Genomic DNA, 24,847 nt, shown 5'->3' on the forward strand with positions numbered 1-24,847 from the left:
ACTTTATTGTCTGTAATTGCTGTTTCTCTATGCCTGGAACGCCTTTCCTCTCCCACTCCATAATTCCTCTACAGGCTGACTTCTATTCAGCCTTCAAAACCCAGTCAAATATCACCTTTATTAAGAAACCTTTCCTAATTTATTCTAAGTTAACACTTTCCCATGCTGTCATCCTTTCTTAGCATCTCGTCCTTCCCACTATATTATAATTAATTGTTTACACATCTGCCCTGTCCCACTAGACTGTGAGTCCCTCAAGGGCAGGGATCCTGTCTTATTTATCATTGGATCCTAATTGGTTAGCACAGTATCTGGCTTGGAGTAAGCATTAATAAGCATTTTCTGAATGGTTAATAAGCATTTTTTAATGGATAAACACACTTTGGGGTTACCAGTCTTACACTTGGATTATATTTTCTCTGTTTGAATCAGAAAGCCGTAAAAATGTCCAAATATCTTTTTTAAAATCCTGTTTGAACTGCTAACTGTTGCATAGAACAATAAATGAGTTGTTGACTTCTTCTTTAGGCAATACTTAACGAAGCATTAGGTGGCAGCAGTGTGTTGTACTTGACTTTACCTTTGTAATGGTATTTTTTCAGCCTCCTAATCCTAATGTAATGTCAAAGTATGAAAGACACCAGTGTAGTACTTTTATATCTAACTTTTTGTAACATCATCTGGTTGTAAGCTAGTAGGGGTCTTACAGAAAATGAACTAAAACAAAACAAAACACAGCCATGAAATGTCAGTCAGTGTGTATCTCTCCCTTGCTTACCTAAACTGTATTCAGATTCATTACAGAATTACCGCTGCACCATCTTAACAGCACTTCCTCACCAACTGTTTAACGGCTGCTTCATAATAACAGTGATTTGCAATAAGGAAAACCAAAAATTATCTCAGGGGATATGTGTTTTCCCGGCATCCTAAGAAGCTTAGTTAGGCCTCTTTCTAAAAAAATAGTACATTAAGTTCATTAAATTTAACTACGGTTGTTAAATGCTTTATTTTTCTTTTTTTTAAACTCAGATTTTGTCAGTACTAAGGTCACTTCTGTTCACTTAGTTTTATTTTAGGTGGATTTCCCTCATCAGTAGGTAGTTAAAACTAAGAACTGCCACCACCTTTCTAGCCTTTACATTTAATCACATCATTAAATTTTGAGCACTTATGTTTGAAAATGTCAGTCTTTTAGTAGACATTTCATTTCCATTGTACTTTCCTATAGTTTATAAAGTTAAATCAACAGAAGTTTATCTTAAGGAAAATTTGAATATTTTAGGCCCATAGGAGCATTTCTGCAAATAAAAGGAATAGATAACTTATAGAGAAACAATTTTAATGTGGATTCAAATAGGAAATAGGGGAAGTAAATCTGTGACATGTCTGTCTGATATCTTCATTACTTTACTATCTCAGGAGTAAAGCACTTGAGGGAATTCAAAACCAATGTACTAGTGCCATTAATGTGGCAGAGTGATCAATTAACAAAAGAAGAGCATGAAGGCGTTGACAGAACATACTACCTAATTAGTACCTGATGGCCTTGATGGCCTCAGAGCAGAGCTCAGAGTTGCTGCAGGAGAGCAGCTCTGTAGGATCTGTAGATGTACACCACCCTTGTTTAGCAGGGGTGACTTTAGTTTGGCATGGGTTTCTTTAATTAATTATACAAGAACCATGTTTTCCCAGAGAGCAGGCAAAGTTAGCTGCTTTTAGGGATACTGGAGTCAGAGGGTTTATCTTGGAATTCTCTGGGAGCTGGTACACATTGAGTATGTCATGGAAGACTTGTTTCATAGGATTTGTTGGGGAGGGGGCAGGAGTCTGGCTTTATACTTAAATTGAATATAATGTAACTCATTGCACAAGATTTAAATTTTTTTCTTTATCTTATGTATAAAGAAGCAGGAGTTGTTACATTTGCATATAGTCAAAAAAAAGCATATGACTAGCAAAAGGAGTTGGTACAAGATTACATTTTAGAGTTAGTAAATCTCACAGTTCAAAGAATATTGTAGAAGTCAGTCTTGGTTTTTAAAAGGTTTTGCCATTGATTGCCATGGATTGGGTTACGCAACCATATATTCTACTACTTCTAGTTCTTCATTTCTGTGAATCCAGTTCCTACAATCTACCTCTTCATTTTTTATTTGAAAAACATCAGTAGCTACGGTAAATGCTGCATAGCTTTGCTTTTCTTCAATGTTTTTCTAGTCTTTTCTCACTTTTTTCCTTATCCTGCCTTTCCCTCTTCCTAATCTCCTGCCCCCCTTCTGTTCTCTGCCCCCTTCTCCTGCAGTCCCCTCCTCTGCTGTCCCCCATCTCTTCTCCTTTCTCTTTTTCGTCTCCTCTATTACTCCTTTTTCTTGGAGCTAGCTATAATCTCAGAACAGTTCTGTTAATGTGGTTTCAGAGGCAGCCAGTGTTACAGAGACACTTAGCGAAGTTTTAAAAATAACTGTTTAAAAGCCTAAGGTCTCTTAAAAAATATTAATGGCATTAAAATGCCTTTTTTTGGAGAATGGAAGCAATCATTAGCAGTCTGGTAGACTAAACAGATATACATTTCTTCATACTGTTCTGTCAATGTGACTGTCACATAATCACAGTGAAGCCTTACTTTAAGGCTCTCTCTGGGGACCGTGGTACTGTGTGTTATATGTAGAATTCTGATAAATAAATTCGTAGGACTGGTCATGATGAATTCGTTAGGAAGATCTATTTATTATGGAGCCAGATTTAGAGCTCTAGGAGAGCATATTAGTTTTATGTATGTATGTATTCTCTTTTAAGTTTTTAGCTATTCACCAACATTTCCAAAGGAACTGAGGAAGGTAAATTTTAGTAGACATTAAAAACCACACATGTGCTCATTAATTAATTAGTATGTGTATGTGTGTGTATGTGCATGTGTGTATCATTCTTGTCCAAAATAGGCAAATCCACAGAAAGAGAAAGTAGATTAGCAGTCACCAGGGGGTTGGAGGAAAAGAGGAATAGAGAATGCCTACTAATGGTTGCAGGGTTTCTTTGTGGAGTGCTGAAAATGCTCTGAAATTAAATAGTGGTGATGGCTGCACAACTCTGAATGCCTAAAACCACTGAACTGTACACTTTTCAAAGGGTGAATCTTATGGTATGTGACTTATAAATCAATAAACTTGTTATTTTTAATTAAAGATCAGGTTTTGTCAGGTTTGATGGGTTGGGAGAAAATGAAAAATACAAATTTATATCTGAAAAACCATTAATTTCTGAAAAGGAGAGCAGCTATATTTGTCTCTTAATAACTTCACTTAAAATAATTAAAATAATATGGGTCCTACTCTGTAGGACCAGTTGTGACCTAGTCACACAAATTCTTGTCTGACCCTAAAAGCAGTGCTTTAACTTATTACTCACTTGAATAACATTACTTTATATTTTGTCTTTCAGTTTCTTCAAATATAAAACAATGGTTTAAGAAGTCTTCTAATATAAGCTGTCAGTAAACATAGGTAATTCAGCATTTAAAAAAATAAGTGTAGAAAGATATGTACTTTTGGTGAAGGAGACAGACAATAAACTGGGGAAAATCTGTTTAGGTAAAGGGGCTGCTCTTCATGTCCTTTTAAAAAAAATTATATATATATCAACTTAGAAATTTCTACTTTTCTAAAGTGGTGAAAGGATAAATTTAATATGAAATTTTGTGCCATCTCTCCCAATTGATGATCCCAGCACAGTGCTTCCTTCCCTTTCCCCCTACATTATACATTTGCAGAAGTAGTAACTATTGCCAATTATAGCAAGCAGGACCAAGAAGAAATGTGGTAGGAAGACCTTCCTGCACCTGAGGAATATTAGACAAGGTGATTCCATACCCTTTCCTGGATTCTCCATCTGTTTCCTTCCCAATTAGACCCTTCTGTAGAGGGCTGTTATGAATGTTTGTTGTATCATAAAGTGGCAGAGAGAAACTGCGCTCCCTCAACCCTTATCTTTACCAGTTAGCTACAAGAGACTCCGTTTGTATCCTTTCCTTCTGGAAACCTCAGTGGCTGAGTGGTGGTGAGTACTCGTGCCTATGGCCTCTCTCCTTCCAGCCACAGTTGATTCTTACCTTTTGGTGGGTTCTGGCCGTGGTGACCCCATAACAGAATAGGGCTGATAGGCAGAAATCCAGGCCTCCCACGTGTCTCAGATGTGGAAGGAAAATGAGGTATCTGAAATGAGTCCTGGCCTCTGCAGCAGCTGACCAGAACTCAGTCAGTGTCTTTAGCTGGGGAGTGTTATTCTCGGACACCTCTAGGGATCTAGGACATACCTCAGAGTTTTGAGAGGAGACTGGAAGGACAAAGAGCATAAGAAGCTGCTGTGCAAGTGAGTAGCTGAAAAGAAGGGTTGGAGGAGCCTGAAGAAGTGTTGTGAAGGTCACCTCAGACTATCATAATGTTTAAAGAATAAGAGCGAAGACATGGAGTTACTTGGAATTCACTTTTAATCCCTAGACTGTTGGTTTTTTTCTTTGTCTTGTTTTGGGGAGAAAGAGAAGTAGGAATGTGATAACGACTTCAGGGAGAAGGTCCTTGGTTTTAATAAAATTATCAAAGGTTAAGAATTACTAATATTCATGGAATATTTTAATAGAACCTATATTTAATACATTAGTAAGTCAAAAGCAGTTCTTCATCAGTAAAAATGTTGGGAAATGCTGTTCTCATTGTTAGAAATATTATTGTGGTCATATTTACTAATGCCTTACTCACATAATCGTCTAATTTGACCTTTTCAACTGTATTTCATAACTGATGTCCAAAGACATGAGTTCTTATTATCTTTAGAGATGATGCCTCATCTCTAAAGATTTGAGTGCCTCAAAATGTAGTGATGACTGGACTCACAAAAGCATGGGGACTCTAAATAAGAATGACCCACAATAAGCTTTTGTTCAGTGTTTATATGCGTGCTGTATTTTGAAGTTCCTCTAGTTTTCTGTACTGTATTCTATTTGGAATGTGTATCCACTGTGACAACATGGAAATTCAACATTGGTCCTGTTAGGGCTTGGCAAGACACTACTTGAATGGGATAATGTCCTCAGAATCATTGGCCCAAAAAGTAAAAATGACAAGACCATCCAGCTCTCTTTTTGCAGAGATACTGATGAGCTCTGCTGCTATATGAGACTTGTTCTCTTTTTTGTAGTACAGAATTGGTATGGGGAACATGAGCACTTTACTTTCTGGAAGACTAGGTAGGACAGGGTAGAGAAAAGGACATTAAGCACTATTCTTTTTAAAGAATTTGGCCCTGGGCAGAGCCAGGATGGCGGCGTGAGTAGAGCAGTGGAAATCTCCTCCCAAAAACACATAGAGCTATGAAAATATAACAAAGAAAAATCTTCCTAAAATAGAGACCACAGGACACAGGACAACATCCAGACCACATCCACACCTGCAAGAACCCAGCACCTTCCGAAGGGGGTAAGATACAAGCCCCAGCCCGGCGGGACCCGAGCGCCCCTCCCCTCGGCTCCTGGCGGGTGGAAAGAAACCGGAGCGGTTTTTTGTTTTTTTTTTGCGAGTGCTTTTTGGAAGCCTTAAAGGGACAGGGACCCCATTGCTAGGGAGGCAGGGTGGCGGGACCGGTGAGCAGGTGCCTGGGACCAGTGCCTGAGGACAAAGAATATCCCGTGTTTTTCCCTGCGGGACTAGTGGGCGGGTACCTGAGACCGGCACCTGAGGACGGAGGAAATTGCGCGTTTTCCCCCCCCTTTTCTTTTTTTCTCTTTTTTGGCGAGTGCTTTTTGGAAGCCTTAAAGGGACAGGGACCCCATTGCTAGGGAAGCAGAGCAGCAGGACCGATGAGCGGGTGCCTGGAACCGGCGCCTGAGGACAAAGAATATCGCGCGTTTTCCCCCTTTTTTTTCTCCTTTTGGCGAGTGCTTTTTGGAAGCCTTAAAGGGACAAGGACCCCGGTGCTAGGGAGGCAGGGCGGCGGGACTGGTGAGCAGGTGCCTGGGACCGGCGCCTGAGGACAAAGAATATCGCACATTTTTCCCTGCGGGACCGGTGGGCGGCTGCTTTTTGGAAGCCTTGAAGGGACAGGGACCCTGGTGCTAGGGAGGCAGGGCAGAAGGACCAGTGAACGGGTGCCTGGGACCGGCGCCTGAGGACAAAAAAAATCGCGTATTTTTTCCTTTTTTTTTTTTTTTTTTTTGTTCCCTCTCTCATTGTTGCTGTTGTTGTTTTGGTTTGGAGAGTGCTTTTTGGAAGTCTTAAAGGGGCAGGACAGGTCACTTAGACCAGAGGCAGGGAATCTGGGATCTCTGGGCACTCTAACCCCCTGGGCAGCAGGGAGCACAGAGGCCCCTTATGGAGATAAATAGCCTCCTGGCCGCTCCCCCTCCAACGGGGCTCCACCATTTTGGAGGTGCAGCCCCAGCCAGGCCAAGCCCACAGCAAGAGTGGAGATAAACCCCATAGCAACCGGGCAGGAAGCAGAAGCCCTGTCTACACACAGCTGCCCAGCACAAGCCACTAGAGGTTGCTATTCTCCCAGGAGAGGAAGGCCACAAACCAACAAGAAGGGAAGCTCTTCCAGCAGTCACTTGTACCAGCTCTGCAGACTATCTCTATCACCATGAAAAGGCAAAACTACAGCCAGACAAAGATCACAGAGACAACACCTGAGAGGGAGACAGACCTAACCAGTCCTCCTGAAAAAGAATTCAAAATAAAAATCATGAACATGCTGACAGAGATGCAGAGAAAAATGCAAGAGCAATAGGATGAGATGCAGAGAAAAATGCAAGAGCAGTGGGATGAAGTCCGGAGGGAGATCACAGATGTCAGGAAGGAGATCACAGAAGTGAAACAATCCCTGCAACGATTTATAAGCAGAATGGATAAGATGCAAGAGGCCATTGAAGGAATAGAAGCCAGAGAACAGGAACGTATACAAGCTGACATACAGAGAGATAAAAGGATCTCCAGGAATGAAACAACACTAAGAGAACTATGTGACCAAGCCAAAAGGAATAATATTCGTATTATAGGGATACCAGAAGAAGAAGAAAGAGGAAAAGGGATAGAAAGTCTCTTTGAAGAAATAATTGCTGAAAACTTCCCCAAACTGGGGGAGGAAATAATCGAACAGACCATGGAATTACACAGAACCCCCAACAGAAATGATCCAAGGAGGACAACACCAAGACACATAGTAATTAAAATGGCAAGGATCAAGGACAAGGAAAGAGTTTTAAAGGCAGCTAGAGAGAAAAAGGTCACCTATAAAGGAAAACCCATCAGGCTAACATCAGACTTCTCGACAGAAACCCTACAGGCCAGAAGAGAATGGCATGATATACTTAATGCGATGAAACAGAAGGGCCTTGAACCAAGGATACTGTATCCAGCACGACTATCATTTAAATATGATGGCGGGATCAAACAATTCCCAGACAAGCAAAAGCTGAGAGAATTTGCTTCCCACAAACCACCTCTACAGGGCATCCTACAGGGACTGCTCTAGATGGGAGCACCCCTAAAAAGAGCACAGAACAAAACACACAACATATGAAGAATGGAGGAGGAGGAATAATAAGGGAGAGAAGAAAAGAATCTCCAGACAGTGTATATAACAGCTCAATAAGCGAGCTAAGTTAGGCAGTAAGATACTAAAGAAGCTAACCTTGAACCTTTGGTAACCACGAATCTAAAGCCTTCAATGGCAATAAGTACAAATCTCTCAATAGTCACCCTAAATGTAAATGGACTTAATGCACCAATCAAAAGACACAGAGTAATAGAATGGATAAAAAAGCAAGACCCATCTATATGCTGCTTACAAGAAACTCACCTTAAACCCAAAGATAAGCATAGACTAAAAGTCAAGGGCTGGAAAACCATATTTCAGGCAAACAACAGTGAGAAGAAAGCATGGGTTGCAGTACTAATATCAGACAAAATAGACTTCAAAACAAAGAAAGTAACAAGAGATAAAGAAGGATACTACATAATGATAAAGGGCTCAGTTCAACAAGAGGATATAACCATTCTAAATATATATGCACCCAATACAGGAGCACCAGCATATGTGAAGCAAATACTAACAGAACTAAAGAGGGAAATAGACTGCAATGCATTCATCTTAGGAGACTTCAACACACCACTCACCCCAAAGGATAGATCCACCGGGCAGAAAATAAGTAATGACACACAGGCACTGAACAACACACTAGAACAGATGGACCTAATAGACATCTATAGAACTCAACATCCAAAAGCAACAGGATATACATTCTTCTCAAATGCACATGGAACATTCTCCAGAATAGACCACATACTAGCTCATAAAAAGAGCCTCAGTAAACTCCAAAATATTGAAATTCTACCAACCAATTTTTCAGACCACAAAGGTATAAAAGTGGAAATAAATTCTACAAAGAAAAAAAAAAAGGCTCAAAAACACATGGAGGCTTAACAACATGCTACTAAATAATCAATGGATCAATGAACAAATCAAAATAGAGATCAAGGAATATACAGAAACAAATGACAACAACAACACTAAGCCCCAACTTCTGTGGGACGCAGCGAAAGCAGTCTTAAGAGGAAAGTATATAGCAATCCAGGCACACTTGAAGAAGGAAGAACAATCCCAAATGAATAGTCTAACATCACAATTATCAAAACTGGAAAAAGAAGAACAAATGAGAACTAAAGTCAGCAGAAGGAGGGACATAATAAAGATCAGAGAAGAAATAAACAAAATTGAGAAGAATAAAACAATAGCAAAAATCAATGAAACCAAGAGCTGGTTCTTTGAGAAAATAAACAAAATAGATAAGCCTCTAGCCCAACTTATTAAGAGAAAAAGAGAATCAACACAAATCAACATAATCAGAAATGAGAATGGAAAAATCACGACAGACTCCACAGAAATACAAAGAATTATTAAAGACTACTATGAAAACCTATATGCCAACAAGCTGGAAAACCTAGAAGAAATGGACAACTTCCTAGAAAAATACAACCTCCCAAGACTGACCAAGGAAGAAACACAAAAGTTAACCAAACAAATTACGAGCAAAGAAATTGAAACGGTAATCAAAAAACTACCCAAGAACAAAACCCCGGGGCCGGACGGATTTACCTCGGAATTTTATCAGACACACAGAGAAGACATAACACCCATTCTCCTTAAAGTGTTCCAAAAAATAGAAGAAGAGGGAATACTTCCAAACTCATTCTATGAAGCCAACATCACCCTAATACCAAAACGAGGCAAAGACCCCACCCAAAAAGAAAATTACAGACCAATATCCCTGATGAATGTAGATGCAAAAATACTCAATAAAATATTAGCAAACAGAATTCAACAGTATATCAAAAGGATCATACACCATGACCAAGTGGGGTTCATCCCAGGGATGCAAGGATGGTACAACATTCGAAAATCCATCAACATCATCCACCACATCAATAAAAAGAAAGACAAAAACCACATGATCATCTCCATAGATGCTGAAAAAGCATTTGACAAAATTCAACATCCATTCATGATAAAAACTCTCAGCAAAATGGGAATAGAGGGCAAGTACCTCAAAATAATAAAGGCCATATATGATAAACCCACAGCCAGCATTATACTGAACAGCGAGAAGCTGAAAGCATTTCCTCTGAGATCGGGAACTAGACAGGGATGCCCACTCTCCCCACTGTTATTTATCATAGTACTGGAAGTCCTAGCCACGGCAATCAGACAAAACAAAGAAATACAAGGAACCCAGATTGGTAAATAAGAAGTTAAACTGTCACTATTTGCAGATGATATGATACTGTACATCAAAAACCCTAAAGACTCCACTCAAAACTACTAGAACTGATATCGGAATACAGCAAAGTTGCAGGATACAAAATTAACACACAGAAATCTGTAGCTTTCCTATACACTAACAATGAACCAATAGAAAGAGAAATCAGGAAAACAATTCCATTCACCATTGCATCAAAAAGAATAAAATACCTAGGAATAAACCTAACCAAAGAGGTGAAAGACTTATACTCTGAAAACTACAAGTCACTCTTAAGAGAAATTAAAGGGGACACTAATAAATGGAAACTCATCCCATGCTCATGGCTAGGAAGAATTAATATCGTCAAAATGGCCATCCTGCCGAAAGCAATATACAAATTTGATGCAATCCCTCTCAAATTACCAGCAACATTCTTCAATGAATTGGAACAAATAATTCAAAAATTCATATGGAAACACCAAAGACCCCGAATAGCCAAAGCAATCCTGAGAAAGAAGAATAAAGTAGGGGGGATCTCACTCCCCCAACTTCAAGCTCTACTACAAAGCCATAGTAATCAAGACAATTTGGTACTGGCACAAGAACAGAGCCACAGACCAGGGGAACAGATTAGAGACTCCAGAAATTAACCGAAACATATATGGTCAATTAATATTTGATAAAGGAGCCATGGACATACAATGGCAAAATGACAGTCTCTTCAACAGATGGTGCTGGCAAAACTGGACAGCTACATGTAGGAGAATGAAACTGGACCATTGTCTAACCCCATATACAAAGGTAAACTCAAAATGGATCAAAGACCTGAATGTAAGTCATGAAACCATTAAACTCTTGGAAAAAAACATAGGCAAAAACCTCTTAGACATAAACATGAGTGACCTCTTCTTGAACATATCTCCCCGGGCAAGGAAAACAACAGCAAAAATGAGCAAGTGGGACTACATTAAGCTGAAAAGCTTCTGTACAGCAAAAGACACCATCAATAGAACAAAAAGGAACCCTACAGTATGGGAGAATATATTTGTAAATGACAGATCCGATAGAGGCTTGACGTCCAAAATATATAAAGAGCTCACACGCCTCAACAAACAAAAAACAAATAACCCAATTAAAAAGTGGGCAGAGGAATTGAACAGACAGTTCTCTAAAAAAGATATACATATGGCCAACAGACACATGAAAAGATGCTCCACATCGCTAATTATCAGAGAAATGCAAATTAAAACTACAATGAGGTATCACCTCACACCAGTAAGGATAGCTGCCATCCAAAAGACAAACAACAACAAATGTTGGCAAGGCTGTGGAGAAGGGGAACCCTCCTACACTGCTGGTGGGAATGTAAATTAGTTCAACCATTGTGGAAAGCAGTATGGAGGTTCATCAAAATGCTCAAAACAGACCTACCATTTGACCCAGGAATTCCACTCCTAGGAATTTACCCTAAGAACGCAGCAATCAAGTTTGAGAAAGACAGATGCACCCCTATGTTTATCGCAGCACTATTCACAATAGCCAAGAATTGGAAGCAACCTAAATGTCCATTGGTAGATGAATGGATAAAGAAGATGTGGTACATATACACAATGGAATACTACTCAGCCATAAGAAGTGGAAAAATCCAACCATTTGCAGCAACATGGATGGAGCTGGAGAGTATTATGCTCAGTGAAATAAGCCAAGCGGAGAAAGAGAAATACCAAATGATTTCACTCATCTGAGGAGTATAGGATCCACAGGGATCCGGACGATGCTGCGGTTGTGGCTGCATCCAGCCCACCGTCTCCTGGACTTGTCATAGGAATGAGGAGGGAGATGTCTAGGCTGGCATGTGCATACAGTGAGACAACGAATTTGACCGGATCTGTACTGTTGGAACTCAACCAGCAGTTGGGAGGGGTGCAACTTGTAGCACTCCAAAATCTTATGACTATAGACTATGTATGGTTAAAAGAACATATGGGATGTGAACAGATCCCAGAAATGGGCTGTTTTAATTTGTCTGATTTCTCTCAGACTGTTCAGGTACAGTTGGACAATATCCATCATATCATAGACAAATTTTCACAAATGCCTAGGGTTCCTAAATGGTTTTCTTGGCTTCACTGGAGATGGATGGTAATTATAGATTTGCTTTGTTTATAGTCACCGTATTCCTATTATGTTAATATGTGTGTGCAAATTAGCTAGTAGTTTAAAACCTATACATACTTAAGGTACTCTACAAGAAGATAGGTCAAAGAAATAATCAATCCTCCCATGTTTCCTTCCATATGCTACCTCTGTAGCTTTTCTTCTTCCTTCCTAATTACAACCCTTAAATAGAATTCGTGCCTCATATCGAATTTGCCGAGTATCATAATTCCTCCAGGTGGTAAAGATACCTCGAGACAAGTGCTGGGCATAGAAGCCACAGGGCATAAATCTGCAAAGAAGTAAAAAGCTAACCTTTTCAAACAATATGGCTTCTCTCTCACTTACCAACTTTACATTTCCCTGTATGGCCCCGGAAAATGACTGGTTAGCCAGAGACGGGTAAGATTCCTCAAGGGAGGAACAACCTAAGACAGGCACAGTCGCAGGGGGGCCATCAGGTGAGAATTTGGGGATCAACAGAGGTGAGGCTCAGAACCTCACCCCCCCTGCTTTGAGAGAAATCTTCTGCATCCGTGGATGTTTTGCTGCCCTTGTCTAGCCTGGATTAATACTTAGTCCATAGGCACACACCAGATCATCTGATCATCTACATTTGCCCTCTTACAGCACTAAACCATGTTTTCTACCTTTATCTTGCATCTACCTACCACTTCAGCATTTTATTAAAAATAAAAATAATAATAATAATAAAGGGAGAAATGTGGGATCAACATATAAATCAAGTACAAAAATCGAACGAATATTCATATTTGACCTGATTGTTTATAGGTCATAATGCGTGATCAAAACCGAAAGTTTCTGTGATGAATGCCCTTGTACTGTTCACCATGTAAGAATTTATTCACTCTGTAAGAATTCGTTCACCATGTAAGAACTTGTTCGTTATGTTTCAGAAGATTGGAGACTGATGAGAGTTAGGCTTGAGATGGATTAATGATTGTACATTGAGCATTGACCCCCCTTTACTGAATTTTATTGTTGTTAACAACCATTTGATCAATAAATATGAGAGATGCCCTCTCAAAAAAAAAAGAATTTGGCCCTTCCCATACTTAAGTCTCAGAACTGCTTATCCATTTTTTTCAAGTACACTCTTTTGAATGCATTCTTCTTAATAGGTATTGTTTACTCTGTTTCTCAATCCTTTGGAGATGACTACTGGGCTAAAGCATATCTGGGCTATATCATATCTATTCATTGTGTCTGCTGAATAGAATGACATAGTAAATATTTGTTTATTAGGAGATCATAGGAGAAAAGACACAAAAATGAAAAACTTCAGATTAAACATAAAAGTTACCCTGCATCCAGTGTTGACTCTAATCAGGAAGTTCCTGATTTTGTACTTATGGAGAAAGTTTGGTTGACATTTGAAATACCTAGGTTTTAGGGGCACTGACCCCATGTAGTCCAAAATTTGCATATTACTTGACTCCCCAAAAGTTTAACTACCAATAGCCTACTGTATATAAGATGGGTCAATTGATTTCAGATGCAAAAAGAGTAGAAAAGAAATGGGAGAGTTGTAGCATCCAACAGAGAAAAGAGAGCGAGCAGAGGGTGAATTAGGGTGAATTAGCCGCTCTAGTCCTAGTCCCTGCCAGGGTTGACACCTGCCTGCAGGTGGATCAGGCCCAGGCTGGGAGGAGTGTACTTAAAGGGCCTTACTTAGGGCCTCGCTTCTCTGCTCCTCTCACATGCTGTTTTTTCTTCCTGGTCCTTATAACAGCCAGTTAGCTCAGTTGGTTAGATCCTAGAGCTAGTACCATGGAGGTCACAAGTTCAATCCCTGTACAGGCCACAATATACATTTTGTCCTTTTCCATTTCTATTGAATCCCCCATAGAATCAGCTGCATTATATCCAAGTACAGATACTGTATATTTACTAAAAAAAATCCATGTAGAAGTGGACCTGTGCAGTTCAAACCTGTTGTTCAAGGGTCAATGGTATTATACATAAGTAAACAAGTATTTACAGAGGCTACTTGTGCAAAGAGACACTGTGCTAATCCCTGCAGAGGTACAGATGTATTTAAGATACAGTATTTGTATTCAGTGATGTTGGGGGAAGGTTAAGTCCACAAGTAACTATTAATTCCTTGAAAATTATGAATACTGAAGAGTTCAAAAAGACACACACACACACACACACACACACACACACACACACACACACGAGCTAGTGTCATTCCCCTCTGGATAGGGATATTAAACATGGCTTCATGGAACAGAGGCATTTGAACTGGTAAAGGGTGTTCCATTGGAGACAACAGCATAAATAAGGTTGTTCAAGGGTCAGTAAATAAGATATAGAAGCAGAAAGGTAGAGTGTTAAGGGACAATATCTGAAGGAGGACTAGTGTAGAATGACTAAACTGACACATACTGTATATCTATTATACTTGTCATAAATAAAGCTACAATGGTAGGTTGGAATTCTTTTATTGGAGGCCTTCATTTAGAGGGTAAAGAATGTACCTATAATTCCTTATGCAATAGGCTGACAATTAAAATTACTGAGCTGGAGAATGACATGTTCAGGATTTTAAGGCAAGTGTCTTTGGAAGCAGGTGGATGAACTGGAAAGCTGTTAGAAGACGACTGCTGGAGACTAGCTAAGAGTTACTTTTGGTTTGACCTAGGTTTGGCATTGGAAATAGAAAGGACACTATGTAGGTGGAATCTATAGAATTTGGTGATTAATGGATGAGGGAAAGGGAGGTTACTTTTATAGTGTAAGCTGGGTTATTAGGAATTGTATTTTTCTCTCATTCATTCATTCAGATTTTATTGAGCATGGTGGTGATTTTTAAGAGAACAAGGAGTTCAACAGGAGGAGGAACTAATTTTGGAGTCTGGATGATAAATTGGATTTTGGGCATTTAGAACTTACAGTGCTGCTAGGAAAGTTTGAAGAGCATATTTTGAAATTTGGTTCTGGAATTCAAGAAAGTTTGAAACTAGAAATAGGGCTGGCATTATTTTAATGGTACTAAACTCATATATTAATACATAGAGAAAAACCAAATGCTATGTCCTTAGGGGCTACATTTGTAGGTCAAAAAATATCAGCTTGATGATTTGGGAATTTTTGTTTAATCAAATTTATCAGTCTTTTTCATAGTTGATTGTTACTTCCTATTTATAGTCAATATTTTATAAGTCAACTACAAAATGTGTAGTAAAGGATTAATGTATGACTACATAACTTTTTATTCAATTTAAGTAGCAAGCTACAAGTGAAATAAACCACTATTTCCTTTGAAAAAAGAATATAAGAAAGGCAATAAAGAGATGGACCTCTATTTAGATGATCTGAAATAATAACCTTATTGTGCAGTGGGCAGTTGACCATAAAAACTCTTATGCACTTACTTTAAAGAAATACCATTTCATAGCCAGAGACGGGTAAGATTCCTCAAGGGAGGAACAACCTAAGGCAGGCACAGTCGCAGGGGGGCCATCAGGTGAGAAATTGGGGATGAACAGAGGTGAGGCTTAGAACCTCACCCCCCCTGTTTTGAGAGAAATCTGCATCCGTGGATGTTTTATTGCCCTTGTCTAGCTTGGATTAACACATAGTCTACAGGCACACACCTGATCATCTACATTTGCTCTCTAACAACACTAAACTATGTTTTCTACCTTTATCTTGCATCTACCTACCACCTCAGCATTTTATTTTAAAAAAAAATAATAATAATAAAGGGAGAAATGTGGGATTCACATATAAATCAAGTATAAAAATCAAACAAATATTCATATTTGACCTGACTGTTTATAGTTCATAATGAGTGATTAAAACTGAAAGTTTTTGTGATGACTGCCCTTGTACCATGTAAGAACTTACTCACTATGTAAGAATTTGTCTACCATGTAAGAACTTGTTCGTTATGCTTCAGAAGATTGCAGGCTGGGGGTGGATTAATGATTGTACATTGAGCATTGAGTCCCCTATACAGAATTTTATTGTTGTTAACAACCATTTGGTCAATAAATATGAGAGATGCCCTCTCAAAAAAAAAAAAAAGAAATACCATTTAATTTCAACTTTATATGTTGCTTAGCCAATAGAAAAGGTCATTTGGAGCTAATATATAAACTTTCACTAAAACCTTTTAGAAGATGCTAGAATTTTCCCAATGTATTTATTGTATATGTTATTCTTACAACTTACACATACTTCAATTTTTTTTCCTTTCTAGTAGAAAAATGCTTGTCTCTGTGTTAAACCTATCAGTGGACACCATTGCAGTGTTCAGTAGCTGAAGCCTCATACAAGTTATATCCCATCATAAAACAATAATCAACAGGTTAAAATACCACTGACTTATTGTTCAGATTTCAAGCTGCTTCCTCACTGAAGTAAGTTGACATTTGTGCAGACACTGAAATAAAGAGGTTGGCATTTATGATTAGTGAACAAAAGGTATCAGATATCAAAAGAAATCTGACTTAGACAATGTAATTTTTATTGGTGTTATAGGGTAACAATTGAGGAGTGTCACTCAGCATTTCTTTCCCTTTTTTTTCTTGCATATATATTTGAAGGGATGCATCTGACAAGGAGAAATTTCTACCAAGCACTAATTTTCTGACTTGCACTTAATTCCATGTTTTAAAGCAGTAGAGGCTAACAGTGTGCTTCTTAATTTTAGTATGCATAATACATGATAGAGTTTGGTTAAACAGATACTGTGGCCCCTCCTTTGTAGGTTAGGGATGGGGCCATCTTTTAATGAGCTCTCAGATAATGCTGATGCTGCAAATATGAGCACCACATTTGAGTTGCAATAGGCTCACAAATTGTGACAGTCACTCCAAAATTAGTGATTTAGAAAGCACTTGGATATTATATGGAGAAAATCTAAAATAAAAATAAAATGTTCCATATTGGACAACCCATTGCCATAAAATCTCAACTAGTCAGAATTAAGAGTCCATAATTAAAGCATTAGTTATCAATCAGTTTAATTAGTCAAGAAATACATAACATATACCATTCCTGACAAAATATTAAGTCATTTTGTGTTTATCTTTTGTAGTATCATGAGGGATCTATATAACTACCTTACATTTGAAAAAATTTTTTCAGTGATACAGACCTATGTTCTTATGCCATTTATTGACAAGTCCCTTGTTAGAAATGTTTTTAGCCAGTATTTATTTCCCAGTCTGTGGCTTACCTATTTCTTTTCTTAATGGTATCTTTGATGAGCAGAAAGTTTAAAAATATAATGAAGTACTAAGGCTATCAGCAGACTTCTCAGCAGAAATTTCACAGGGCAGAAAGGAGTGACATGAAATACTTAATGTACTGAAACATAAGGACCAACCAAGAATCTTCTACCCAGCAAGATTCAACAGCCCCAAATCTGTGGGACACTGCGAAGGCAGTTCTAAGATGGAAATACATAGCAATACAATGCTACCTCAAGAAACAAGAATGATCCCAAATAAATAGTCTAAACTCACAATTACAGAAACTAGAAAAAGAAGAAAAAAAGAATCCCAGAGTTAGTAGAAGGAGGAACATAATAAAGGTCAGAGCAGAAGTAAATAAAATAGAGATGAATAAAAAAATAGGAAAAAAACAGTGAAACAAGGATCTGGTTCTTTGAGAAAATAAACAAAATAGATAAACCCCTAGCAAGACTTATCAAGAAAAAGAGTACACAAGTAAACAAAATCAGAAATGAAGAAGGACTGACTACAACAGATACCATAGAAATACAAAGAATTATTAGCATATACTATGAAAAATTATATGCCAATAAATTGGACAAGCTAGAAGAAATGGACAATTTCCTAGAAAAATACAACCTTCCAAGAATGATCCAGGAAGAAACAGAAAATCTGAACAGACAAATTATGAGCAATGAAATTGAATGGATAATCAAAAAACTCCAGGTACAGATGGCTTCACAGCTGCATTCTACCAAACATTTAAAGAAGATGTACTTACCCTTCCTAAAGTATTCCAGAAAGTAGAAGAGGAGGGAATACTTCCAAACTCATTCTGTGAGGCCAGCATCACTCTGATACCAAAACAAAGACACCACAAAAAAAGGAAATTATAGACCAATATCCCTGATGAACATAGATGCAAAAATATGCAACAAAATATTAACAAACCATTCAAAAATAGATCAGAAGGATCATCCCTCAAGATCAAGTGGGATTTATTCCAGAGTTGTAAGGATGGTGAAATATTCACAGATCAATATCATACACTACATTAACAGAAAGAAGAAAGAAAACCACATGATCATCTTAATTGATGCTAAAAAAGCATTTGACAAAATTCAACATCTATTCATGATAAAATGCTCAACAAAATGAGTATAGAGGGTAAGTACCTCAACATAATAAAGGGTGCATACAACAAACCCATAGCTAACATCATACTTAACAGCAAAAAGCTGAAAGCTTTTCCTTTAAGATCAAGAACAAGTCAAAGATGTGCACTCTCACCATTTCTGGTCAACATAGTACTAGAGGTCCTAGCCACAGCAATCAGGCAGCACAAAGAGATAAAAGGCATTCAGATGGATAAGGAAGAAGTTAAACTCACTATTTGCAGATGACATATTATACATAGAAAACCTTAAAGACTCCACCGAAAAACTATTAGAACTAATAATTGAATTCAGCACAGTTTCAGCATACAAAATTAATACACAAAAATCTGTTGCATTCCTATATACTAAAAACAAACTAGTGGAAAGAGAAATAAGGAAAACAGCTCCATTTACAATTGCATCAAAAAGAATAAAATACCTAGGACTAAACCTAACCAAGGAGGTTTACTATAAGACACTCTTGAGAGAAATTTTAAAAAGACACCAATAAACGGAAATCTATCCCATGATCACGAATAGAAATAATATTTTCAAAATGGCCATCCTGCCTAAAGAAATTCACAGATTCAGTGCAATTCCTATCAAAATACCAACAGCATTTTCCAATGAACTAGCATGAATAGTTCTAAAATTCATAGAGAACCACAAAAGATCCCAAATAGCCAAGGCAATCCTGAGAAAGAAGAACAAAGCTGGGGGGATTATGCTCACTGACTTCAAGCTCTACTACAAAGCTACCATAATCAAAACAGTTTAGTACTGACACAATAACAGACCCATAGATCACTGAAACAGAATAGGGAGCCCAGATTTAAACCCATACATATATGGTCAATTAATATATGATAAAGGAGCCATTAATATACGATGGGGAAAAGACAGCATCTTCAACAACTGGTGTTGGGAAAATGACAGCTACATGCAAGAGAATGAAACTGGATTACTGTCTACTCCACACACAAAGTGAACTCAAAATGGATCAAAGACCTGAATGTAAGTCATGAAACCATAAAACTCTTAGAAGAAAACATAGGCAAAAATCTCTTGAACAAGCATTTAACAACTTTCTCCTGGACATATCTCCTCAGGCAGGGAAAACAAAAGCAAAAATGAACAAATGGGACTACATCAAACTGAAAAGCTTCTGTACAGCAAAGGGTACCATAAACAGAATAAAAAGGCATCCTTGTATGTATGGGAGAATACATTCATAAACAATTCATCTGATAAGGGTTAACATCCAAAATATATTAAGAACTCATATGCCTCAACACCCAAAAAACAAATAACCCAATTAAAAAATGGGCAGAGATCCTGAACAGACATTTCTCCAAAGAAGAAATGCAAGTGGCCAACAGGCACATGGAAAGATGTTCCACATTGCTAATCATCAGGGAAATGCAAATCAAAATGGCAATGAGATGTCACCTCACACCAGTCAGAATGGCCACTATCCAAAAGACAAGAAATAACAAATGTTGGTGAGGATGCGAAGAAATAGGAACTCTCCTACACTGTTGGTGGGAATGCAAATAAATTGATGCAGCCACTGTGGAAAGCAGCATGGATGTTCCTCAAAAAACTAAAAATAGAAATACCATATGACCCAGTAATTCCACTTCTAGGAATTTACCTGAAGAAAACAATCCTTGATTCAAAAAAATATATGCACCCCTGTATTTATTGCCACACTTTGCAGTAGTCATGATAGTGAATCAACCTAAGTGTCCATCAATAGATGAATGGATAAAGAAGATGTGGTACATATACACTATGGAATATTATTCAGCCATAAAAGGAAAAGAAATCCTGCCATTTGCAACAACATGCATAGACCTAAAGGGGATTATGCCCCAGTGAAATAAGCCAGGTGGAGAAAGACAAGTACCAAATGACTTCACTCATTTGTGGAGTATAACAGCAAAGCAAAACTGAAGGAACAAAACAGCAGCAGACTCACAGACTCCAAGAAGGGACTAGCAGTTACCAAAGGAAAGGAGTTGGGGAGGGTGGGTGGGTGGGGGAGGGAGAAGGGGATTAAAGGGTATTATAATTAGCACTAATGATATAGGTAGGTCATGGGGAAAGAAGTACAATTATGTGCTCCTTCAAGAGGCATTTATTTAACATGAAATGTGTGCTACATAAAGTGGTAATCTACACTGCCCAATAAAATGTTAGCCATTAGCCACATATGACTCTTTCAATTTCATGAAAACTAAATAAAATTAAATATTCATTTCCACAAGATCCTTGATTCAAAAAGACATATGCACCCTAATGTTTATTTCTTCACTGTTTACTATAGCCATGATATGGAAGCAACCTAAGTGTCCATCAATAGATGAATGGATAAAGAAGAGGTGGTACATATACACAATGGAATATTATTCAGCTATAAAAAAAGAAATCCTGCGATTTGCAACAACATGGATAGACCTAAAGGGTATTATTTTCAGTGAAATAAGCCAGTCGAGAAAGACAAATAGCATATGATTTCACTTGTTTGTGGAATATAACAAAGCAAAGCAGAAGGAACAAAATAGCAGTAGACTCATAGACACCAAGAAGGGACTAGTGGTTATGAAAGGGAAGGGGTTGAGGTGAGTGGGGTGGGAGAGATGAGGTGGTTAATAAAGGAGCATAGTAATTCGCAATCACAGTGTAAGTTGGTCACATGGCGGTAGTACAGTATGGAAAATATAGTCAGTGATTGTGTGACATCTTTCTATGTTAAGTTGTTAACTGCACTAGAAGGGTGAGCATTTAATAATATGGTAAGCTGTTGAATCACTGTGTTGTGTATGTGAAATCAATATAAGATTGTATATCAACAGTACTTCAATTTAAAAGAAAAATTGATGAAGTTCAGTTTATCAATTTCATGTCATTATAGTTTGTGCTTTTTGTTTTCTGTCAAAGCAATCTATACCTACCCCATAGGGCAAAGATATACTCTTGTGTTTCCTTCTAGAAGCTTTCTGGTTCTGTGTTTTACATTTATGCTTCTGATTCTTGAATTGATTTTTGTTTATAGAATGGGATAGGAAGTGAGGTTAATTTTCTCCCTCATGGACATCCACCTTTTTCAACACCTTTTGTTACAGACTATCCTTTCTACATTGAATTGCCTGGCACTTTGTTGAAAATCAACTGACCTTTTATGTATAGTCTATTTCTAGACTTTTTATTTTGTTCCAATAATCTACTTGTATTTTTTTATGCTAGTACTATTATCTTGATTATTACAGCTTTAAAATAACTCTTAAAAATGAGATAATATATGTCCTTCAACTTTGTTCTTTTTCAAGATTTTTTTTGCCTGTTCTAGATCCTTTGTATTTCCATATAAATATTATAATCATCCTGTCTACTTCTTCAAAGTAGCTCATTGGAATTTTGATAAAAATTGCATTAAGTTTATGTATCAACTTAGGGAAAATGGGCATGATCTTCCCATCCAGGAACATACTATTCCTTTCCATTCATTTAAGTCTTTTTTGATTTCTCTTAGTAGGTTTTGTAGTCTTACACAGCATCTCTCTGGTTTATTACGAAGTATCTCCTTTTTTTTTTTCTTGGTGCTATTTTAATTGGTAATTTTTAAATCTTTCCTTTTCCAGTTGTTGCTAGATTTGCTGATTTCTTAATTTTGAGTTTTTGCTTCCAGGTAGGTGACTAAGTATTTCTAATTCCACCAAAATGAATTTTGGTTCAGTACTGAGAGCAAATAGAAGTCAGTTAAAATATATGAACTTTACAACATTGATTTTAGTACATATCTATTCTTTTAATTACGAGTATCAGTATTTTCCCTGTTGGAGCATTGTTTTCTTCAGATCTCCTTGTTTGCATGATTTACCTGGCATTTTTCTAATATAAGGAAGTCCATGCTATTTTTCTGTGGCTTTTCCTGGCTTCTCAATTAGATAGTAAGTCAGAACACAGGATTCTTTAGATTTTATCTTTCATTTAATCAGTGAATGAATGAAGTAGGAATCGCTCTGGGCTCTCAACAGTGGGAAAGTTTGGCTAGTGGGTATCAAAGAAAAGAAAGCCACGGCATAAGCCTTGACAGTAAGGGAAAAGTGACTGTGGTCTGAGGATGATCGTGCCTGCCTGAGCCTGCCTCCCAAGGGAGGACTCAGATAGTAGGGAAATAGTAGGGAAAAAGAATTGCATTCACCTTGGGATTTGAAAGTCTTGAAACCTGTAGTACTGGAGGGTTGTCTTCTCCTGGGCAATAAAGAATCGTTGCAGATTTAATGTTAAGAATTGCTTAATAATAGTACCATTTTATTAATAGACCTTGTAATTGAAACATTTTTAGAAGTTGTAGTGTCTATTCCCAGTTTTAAATTATAAAGATATTTAGACAGTATATAATTTCTTATGGCTGCCTCAGTAAATTACCACAAACTCAGTTGCTTATAACAACAGAAATTTATTCTTTCACAATTCTGGAGGCTGGAAGTCCAAAATTAATATAACGGCTGAAATCAAGGTGTTGGCAGGCCAGACTGTAATAGGAAAGTTCATACCTGTGTCTTCCAGCTGCTGGTGGCTGCCAGCATTCCTTGGCTTGTGCCCTCATCGCTCCACACTTTAAGGACAGTATTTCACATCTCTCTCTTTCTGCATGGTGTTCACATCATCTTCACCTGTGTGTGTCAAATCTGTCTCTACCTCCCTCTTATAAGAACAGTTTGTGTTTAGGGCCCACCTGAATAATTAAAATTACCTACCCATTTCAAGGTCTTTAACTTGATCATATCTGCAAAGACTCTTTATTCAAACAAGGTAACAAGGTACCAGAGATTAGGACCTGATATCTTTGAGGGCCATTATCAATCTATGACAATGTATTATTCTTTTTTCAGACCTTCATGTTCTGGAGCTTTCTGTTAAAACAGATTTGGACTGAGGCTTTTAGCATCCCAGTGACATACTTATTTTCTTGCTGTAACTACTATTTTTTAATTGAGCCCTGTATTGTGGAATAAAATTTATTGTGTTCTAGTAGCATAACAGAATAGACATAAAAACCTCAGATGGTGACTTACTTATTTAAAATAGTCAGGAAATACCATATTAGTGAAATAAATTGAATTGTACTTTCACTGATAGAACTGACAAAAGATTCAGTAATACTTAGTGATAGATGTTCGTTTTGGACAGCCAGGAACTAATTCATGATTTTGTAGAGCTTTCTTGGTCAGGTTGGTCAGGTTCAATCTGTTCTATTCATTGTACCAAGTAGAATTTCTATAGTGGCCTATTAGAAATAACCTTTTTAGTTGGTACCCCTACTATACAGCTACTAGTTTAAAATGATACCTAGGGCTTTACTCAATGCTTGTGACATACTGAGATTGAGTTTTCACCTATAAGTGTATCTTAAATGTATACTAGTGGCACATTTGAGCTTGTTGCCTGTAATAACATTGAATCACAAGCTTGTTACACAGATGTTCTTCACGTAATGTTAGGGAATGGGTCAGCTAGAGAATGTAGCCAATCCTATTTTGGCTTTTGAATTTTACTTGAGTATTCCGATTTTAGGGATTGCCTAAACCTCAATGTTGGGAATAACTTATAAGCATCATTTGAATAAATCATGGCCAAAAAAAGATGAAACAGTAAACCTTAGTTTCCTTTTCTTCAGTCAGTATATGAATTAGCTTAAATATTTAAATGTTGTAAACCATAGATTTGGCATAGGAAGAAAAGCAGTTTGCCAAAGGAAAAATGGAAGCTAATTCTCTTTGTCCTATAATCTTTCTCCCAGCATGTATGATGTTCATTACTTCTTCTGCACAACCAATCACAATAGCTTTTGCTTTGCTAGTGTGGGTCATCAACAGTGTGGAGTTCAGCTTGAATTCGCTGTCAAAACCAGTAGTCCACTTTATAATTAAAAACTTACACACTTTTCTGAATTCTGGAATGAGAACTGAAATCATTTGACTTCAGTTACTTGCCACAACTCACTGAGTGACTGACCTTGGCAGCTTGGGTAATAAATGACATGGTACTTGTAAACTTTTTGTACTCTTTCAGTGTCTGTAAAGCAGTTGATGAAAGAATGTAAGTGATGGTACCATTAATTGATGTATATGTGAATTATAACCATTTTAGTATCATGAAATGTGAATATGGTGATTTGCCTATTTTATTACTAAAATTGAAAAAGAGTAAGAACTAAAGGGAATGTAGGAAAAGGGAAGAAGGGCATAATATAACGGGGTTATCCATTAAGCCCTATTTATATTAGCATTTGAGAATTGAAGAGTTGGGATAAAACTTTGTTTTTGAGCAAACCATATAAATTACTGTATATTGAAAGCATTTTAAAAAATTTCTTAGACTTAGAAAATGCATGTAAGAAATATTTACTAATTAATTTATATCAAATATTTCATTGATTTCTTTAAAGTTCTTTCTTACCAATCTGCTCTAGAATAACTGTTGTTCAATAAAATTTATGTTTGGGAATTTATAACTTTAAACTCTTT

The 24,847-nt window shown here is 37.4% G+C and overlaps 1 protein-coding gene across 2 annotated transcripts in view; it reads left to right on the forward strand.

Annotated features, from left to right (window-relative positions):
* The window catches only part of DNAJC24 (DnaJ heat shock protein family (Hsp40) member C24), a 64,897-nt gene that overhangs the window by 22,819 nt on the left and 17,231 nt on the right, over positions 1–24,847 (forward strand). The gene's annotated exons all lie outside the window — the stretch shown is intronic.

This window comes from Manis javanica, chromosome 11, assembly GCF_040802235.1.
Source record: "Manis javanica isolate MJ-LG chromosome 11, MJ_LKY, whole genome shotgun sequence".
NCBI lineage: Eukaryota > Metazoa > Chordata > Mammalia > Pholidota > Manidae > Manis > Manis javanica.